Genomic DNA, 7,879 nt, shown 5'->3' on the forward strand with positions numbered 1-7,879 from the left:
TTTAATAATTTATAAAACATAAAATTACAGTATAAATTACTTTTAATAGTTCAACTATTTCAGAATATTGTATTAATATAATAAAATAATGATTTTGCGTGATAAATCACTCTTCGTCTGCTAATATATATTTTAAAATATTATTAGTTTCATAATCGAATGACATTATTAAAATATAATGACTATAAATCAAAACTCATATTAAATCTATGTAAATACACATTACATTTATTCCCAAAAATCTACTATATTTGTATGAATATTGAATAACCTAGTATAATGTTATAATTCGATTGTTTATTATTATATAATTTTATAACAATTATGTCCTTAAAAGTATAAAAATAACTTTTAATTGTTATTATGACTTAATTGTAGTAAGTAGGTAAATATGTAATATATTATTATTATTGTTATTTTTTTGTAACTTATGATTTTGTTTTTTGTCCTCGAAAAAAAACTACCCTTGTAAAAATATCTGATCGGCTCCTTTGAACAACGATGACGATTGCGGTAACTAAATTCTCTTTAACCCTGACAAAATAAATGTTTGTATTGTACCGAAAGGATTTACCCCATGTTCGACCCTATATGCACATCAATTTCTTTAACATAATGCAAGTCTACATTGGTAAGGTCCAAGGTCACTTTTTATCGTCACACATATAGTACCAAAATTCACTAGTCAAAATGTTAACACATACTCGTACGAACACGTTTAATACCGTTAACGTAAGTATCTATACGTAAATACGCTATATACATTTTAAAATAATGAAACTATAAGAAAATTTTGCTTGAAAAATTTAGCTTTAATACATAATATGTATGTACAATTTTTAGTATATACCTGAAAAATATACAATACTAGAAAATGTATTCATTTTTCTAATTAAATACAATATTTTGATTGTCGATGTAATAGCTCTCGTATTTACATTAAGTGTAAATTTTATTTAATTTATTGTATTTTAATTAATTTGAAATGTTAGCTTATTATACCTTCATAATATTATAGTATTTTTTATTTTCCTAATAATTATTGTAAATTTATGTAATATTATATAATTTAAATGTTTTAAATATTATTATTTATTCTTTTATTCCAATAATTTATAAATAAAAGTAAACTTTTAACAATGTTTAATAATTTTTACAGAATATGATTTTAAAAACATCATTTATTTAGTCACGTATTAGTGCTAATATTATTCTTTGTATTTTAAATAAGAAACTAAAAGATTTAAAAACGTTACACCATATAGCATACATATATATATATTTAAATGATGCATGATGACTATTAAATATTAGGTCGTCACTTGTTTTATATTCAAATTGCTTTTCAAATATTTTGTTATATGACTATGAAAAATACAGGTTATTTACAAAATATATTTTATTTATAATTATAGAATTAGTATATATTTTGCATCATAAATAAAGATATCGATCGACTTCATTGAACTTTTAAGTTACGCAATAATTGATTAATAATTATTTAATGGTTTTTTAATTATAATTTACATAATGGTTTTTGAATAATACATTTAACTCAAGTCGAATAATTATTTTAATTATAGTGGATAATTGTTTAAAATGTCTATAGTTTATGTTATGCCTATTTACTGAATTTATTAAACTACATAAAATAATATAATTGACTGTAAAATTATACAAATCAGATTACATAAATATAGTTAATATTAGGGAATAATTATTATTATCAAGACTTTCTGGGTACCTAAGTATCATAGAAATAAAACAATAATTTCTGTTAAAACCTACTTGTTATACCTATAAATAGCTAAAAAAAATAACTACCATTTTTTTAAATAATTTTAGAAAAAGTTTTTAAAATTATTATTGCATTTAAAAATGTATTGTTAATTCAGTAATTTGAAAATATTAACCATTTATTAATATTCAATATTATAACATTTAGGAAGAAAAACATCAACTTTTTGAGCAAATACAATCATAAATAGATACCTACATAATTTATTTTCATATGGAAATTTGCAGAATAGGTATATAATAATTGTTAATTATTTTGTCGTGCTTATATACTTATTTCGTTTAAATACACAATAAATGAACATTTTTAAAAAAAGTGTGGAGATCCAAATTTACCATGTTAAATTAGGTATTACATAAATAAGTTATTACGATATCTAAATTATTTTTTGCGACTATAATAATTGTTGTATAAACTATAGCTACCGATGTCGTTAAATCTACATTACTAGTTGCTAAGTGACAAATCACAAGGTCGTGATACCATATTATAATATATTAAACTAGTTTATCTGTTTACAATATTAGTTCGATGTTAAATAACAAAATTAATTTAATATCGATGGAATCTTCTTATTGTATAGTTTTATTCGTCGTTATTGTGAGCAGCTTTGCCTACGATAATAAATGGTCAGGTAAATAGTAGATAATTGTCATAATAATATTTATTTAGAATACATTTTCTATAGATAATAAAAATGTTTCAAAACGTATTAAAAGAATTAAACAAAAATTGGACAACTTTAAACAATGGGCAATTTTGTCACGTAAAACATGCACAGCACAAATGAATAACTATTATGATGAAACAAGTTAATATATAAACTATATTTACGTTAGTTTTAGTACTCTATACCCTTTATCATTATATTTATATTTATATATTTTTTTATAAAGATTTGGAAAGTGAACTTTCAATGTATAAAGAAGACGGATGTGAACAAGCTAAGAAATCGGTTTTCTTGTATTTTATTAGTTTTGTTGGTATAGTATTAATAATCTTAATATTTTATTTTCATATTGTGTACCCAGAATATTATTTGCCTCAATACGAAGATCACTAACCTCTATGGTAGAACGTTGGAATTAATTTATATTGATAATTACGTGTCCACTATTTTACATAACTATTTGTGCTTTGAGTTAATTTTAAAGTATATTTACATAAAATAATAAAATATTTAATTATAAAGACTTGAAATAAAATTTATTAATCTATAAATAATATGATTTTTTAAAACTCTGTTAAGGAGGATAAATATTTATTATGACATAGTTACTGCCGACTAATCTAAATATATATAAGCAATAATTTACCATAATATACTTAAACCTATATTATGCTTTATGTCAATTTACATAGTTTAGAAAACATACCTATTTTTAAAAACCATTTAAATAGTAAATGCATTAAATTTAAACTCTATTCTAACAAAAACTTGTTCTAAACTGTATAATATATTGACATATTGTACAAAACATTATCTATACATCCATATGTACCTAGTTTTATAATATAGTAATGTTATTTATTTTAAATATTCGTATTAAGTTAAGAAGAACGAGAATTATTTTTTTGTTAATTTGTTGACAACTGAAATAGTACGCTGCTGCACTATATTATACTGTATACTTTATAATTATTAGTCAACTACATACGACTATAACTATATACAATAGGATATATTATAGGTATATAACACACACACACACACACACACACACATATATATATATATATATATACCACATGTATATTAATATCATACAGAGCATAATACAAGGATTAGGATTTGATAATGTAACAATAAAACCAGATAGGTACACACAAATGTCATACCCTTTCGATACACACCCGTATTTATGTACACGTATAAAATATATGTGTATAAACTTACAACCCTTTATTAACCTAAGAATTATTATTTTATAACATTTAACTATCAGCCAAGAGACAGAAGAAAATATAGTTTTTAACACGTTTTGTGTAGGTATAGTAAGTAGTATAGGTGTACCTACCAAAAAATCTCTACTTAGTCCCTATACCTATATTATATATAAACGTAATATAATCTCATTGTAAGTGTTAATACCTAAACTCTTATATAGGACAAAATAAAATATTTGTACAATATAAGTACTATCATTTAGGGGCATTAAAGGTATAAACAATAAAAATGTGTCAATAGGTACCTACACGTGTAATTTTATATGTAACAAATAAATAATTTATTAAATTTTATGATCTATAAGTACTTGACTTTAATATACAATTTAAATTTGAAACTGATCTTAAATTAGATACATAATCATATAGATTATACCTAGATAAATATGTATTATAGAGGTACTTACGACTTTCGATAATAAGAACTTCAAGATTCAATAATCATGATTATATGTTTAGGTATATAGAATATAGATATATTTATCTATTATTAAATATAAAATTTGTTTTGTATCATTTTATCTACGATATGGTTTTTACGATTAGCCAATATTATATACATTTACTATTTGTTTTCGCCAAACCATGTAGGTTCTACTTGTAAGCTGTGTTTTAATAATATATCGTATATTGTTTATGACAAATGATAATATCATAATATTTATAATGTTTAAATTATAATACCTATGTAGCTGGGCAGTCTACGTAGATGGGATGCACGGGGCGCATAATTTTTCAAAACATATTGCAGATAGCGCCCTCTAGGACACCAACACACGTGCATATTATAAGTTGTTTGACAAATTCAAATTTCAAAGTAATAATACCTACATTTCTATTGCATATTTACAGAGGCTTAAATGTATTTGATAGAGTTATAGACGTAAGTTATTACATTATTGACATAAGGTATTGCACAACACCGTTTTTATTTGATGGAGGCACGTAAAAAAATCAACCACAAGCGTGTCTATAGACAGCCAGATAGGTATAATATATTGTATTGGAAGTCAGTATATTATGTAGACGAATAGGCTTACCAAGTCGTGCGCAGCCGTTTCGCCAGTGGCTACACGAACCGGATTCTGCTTGATGCGGCCAATTTTGAACGAATAACGTCGAACCTGGTCCGGTAGAAGGCGGGAAAACTCTGGGCAAAGCAATAATAGGTAATATTAAGTGAGTAAAAACCAAAACGCACGCACAATATTCAGTAAACCGTCTACATGAGATTTCGCCGTAAATAATTGGCGATTTAGGAACGCCACGCGTATATCTATATAGGTAAAATATAATTCACTTGCGAGCGTATTGCACAGAAGAAAAACGTATATTATTATTATTATTCGGAAACGGTTACAAAAAACGTATGGAACAGTGTCTCTCGCGATACCTATATGGCTATACAATAATATAAATACAGGAGAAGTACGTTTATATTATCACATATACATGTGTAAATATCGTACGACGGGTATAAACGAGAACGCACACGATAATCGGTTTCGGTGAGCAGACGCGGTGTACACCGGTTACGGAGCGCGGCGATGCGTCTGTGCACTGTGGCGACTGTTGCGAGCGTATTGCGACCGGCCGGCTCGACGTCGTCGGCGGCGGCGGCTAAAGGGGGACAAACCCGACGGTAGCCAATGGCGTGGACACCGGTGCTACGACCACGCCTCCTCCTCCTCCCCCCACCTCGCCGTCAAAAATCCAGCGTTGTTACGCACGAAATATGCGATGCGACAGTTGTGTATTTTACGATAAAATTGTCATCCCTATAATGTAACGTCCCATCATATAATATAACATGTATATTATTGTATATATAGTATACCAGCATAATACGTTTAACATATGAATTATAATATTATATACCATAAATATTACACATTATGATATGTTATACTATGGTTACCTCTATCACGTTTTACCTGTGGGTAGGTACTTGCAGGTACCATATGGTATATTGGTATAATATGGTATACGAATATATGGTTATGCGTATACCGTTTACGGCTGTAGGTACCTATATATTGCAGGAAATTTTAAGGATGAGATAAAAAATACACGCGCGATTTTTATGTACCTATAACTGAAAGAATAAAATATAAAAATCAGAGGACTCTGTCGCACTGTTCTACAGCTGATGGTATAGGTTTCGAGTATTATACGTAGTACATAATATTATAATTATTAATTTATAACACCTGCAGGTCATTGAGTGTATAATATAGGTAGATCACTGTAAATTTTAATAACGACAAACGATGTGTTAAATTTGGATTCAATGATATAAAATATAAATTATTTTGTACCTATATATACATAGACATTGAGTTGATCTCATCTACTTCTAAGGATGGTTTTAAAATAATATATTTATTTTAGGTAGGTACTATGCCTATGTACAGGTACTATCGGTATTCGGTAACTTATTTTCCTTCGTTAATATTTTATATGAACTAACATTTTTGCCAAATATATTATGATTATTATATTATAGCTTTATTGGTAATACCTACTTAAGCCAAATGAGTATATGACATATTTATATATATATATATTATTATTATCAAAAGATACTTCAAATACTATTGTAAATCAGCACGATATATGGTTTCTTGAACCTATATATTATACAGTTTGATTCTTTTATCATTAAATTGCAATCATATTTCAAAAAGTGTTTGACTTTTTTTTCAAAATTTATAGTTTCATAATTTTCTAAAACTGTAAGTATTAGATTTTTATTTTATTTTTTCACCCTTAATTTTAATAAGTAGTGAAATCACTATCAACTTTTGATTTTCAAATGGTAACCTATATATTTAAAATATCATAAAATAGTAGGACTATTTTTTTTTATAAATGTTAACGTTAAAATTATTATTTTTCATTTAACTAACTGTTGGTGAGTATTATATAGCTGTTCAAAGTTGGGTCTTAGATGGTTTGAGGTTTTTAGTTTTTTACTGTTTTAAGGTGTTCTTCCTAAAGGTTATTATGGCTGTAAATAATAATTTGAACGTTAAAATTCATAAAAAAAATAACCCTATTAATTTAACACGTTTTAAATATAGGTTGCCATTTTAAAATCAAAAATTGATAGTGGTTTCACTATTAAATAAAAAGGTGAAAAAATAAAAATGTCATACAGCTTTAGCTATAGTTTGAGAAAAGCATGAAACAAAATATTTTGAAAAAAAAAATGAAATAAAGTTGATACTTAACGAAATAATAAGTGTTTTATGATAACAGAATCATCCTGTATATCCTATAACAGTTTATAAAGTTCATAAGGTATTACAATTAATAAAAAGCACACGTACAAAAATACAAAACAATACTTTCAAATTTTTGAGGTGATTTTGACCAATTTCTCATAAGAATACATGTATGTAACATAAGATTTTTATGTCCATAAAAGCATAAAAAGAAACAAAATTATTTGAAAATTATTTAATGTATAGATAAAATGCTCACAATATAAATGTTCAGTGAAAATTTTAAGTTCCTACAGTATAATAGGCGTAACTAAAACTATAATTTGTTTGTGCGCGCGTGTTTGTGTGTGTAGGCGCGGAAGTGTAAAAACACTAAAAATCATTTATAGAGCACTTTTATATCTCATCATAGGTATTTATAATAATAAATATATTTATATAAACCTGCAACGACCAATGTATAAGGTGAAAGTTAATCGCACATATTACCTTAAACTAAAAATAATTTATGTGATAAAATCTTAAACAAAATCCAATGTGTTTAGCAATTAAATATAATAGAAAACAACAGTGTTTGAATTAGGGTTGGACGCGGGGGGACGGAATTCTCCTTCTTTTTTAATTTTTTTTTTTGCATACCGCCCATTGTATTTATTTGAAACAGAACGCTGGGAACTCAACATTTACTATAGGGAATTTGTAAATCATAAGTTTTTTTGATAGTAACTTTAATAACAACCAGTAGATATAATAATGTCCGACAGACTACAACTGAAAAATGACAGACCTCAATCAACCACATTTCTTTTTTCTTTTTCTTTTTTTTTTTTTTTATTAATTAATCTGCCGCAACAAAGGCCATTGGAAGGTTTATTCATTTGTAGGAGAGGGGAGGAACGGTAGGTTG

At 26.2% G+C, this 7,879-nt stretch overlaps 1 protein-coding gene across 1 annotated transcript in view; it reads right to left on the bottom strand.

The window, feature by feature from the left end:
• Nucleotides 1-5,300, bottom strand: part of LOC113547765 (protein dead ringer homolog) — a 68,075-nt gene extending 62,775 nt beyond the window's left edge. Inside the window, exon 1 of the mRNA XM_026948248.1 lies at nt 4,786-5,300. The gene's annotated coding sequence lies outside the window, so the exon portion shown is untranslated. The remainder of the gene's footprint in view (nt 1-4,785) is intronic.
• Between the last annotated feature and the right edge of the window lie 2,579 nt (nt 5,301-7,879).

The sequence above is a fragment of the Rhopalosiphum maidis genome, chromosome 4, assembly GCF_003676215.2.
Source record: "Rhopalosiphum maidis isolate BTI-1 chromosome 4, ASM367621v3, whole genome shotgun sequence".
In the NCBI taxonomy this organism is placed as follows: domain Eukaryota; kingdom Metazoa; phylum Arthropoda; class Insecta; order Hemiptera; family Aphididae; genus Rhopalosiphum; species Rhopalosiphum maidis.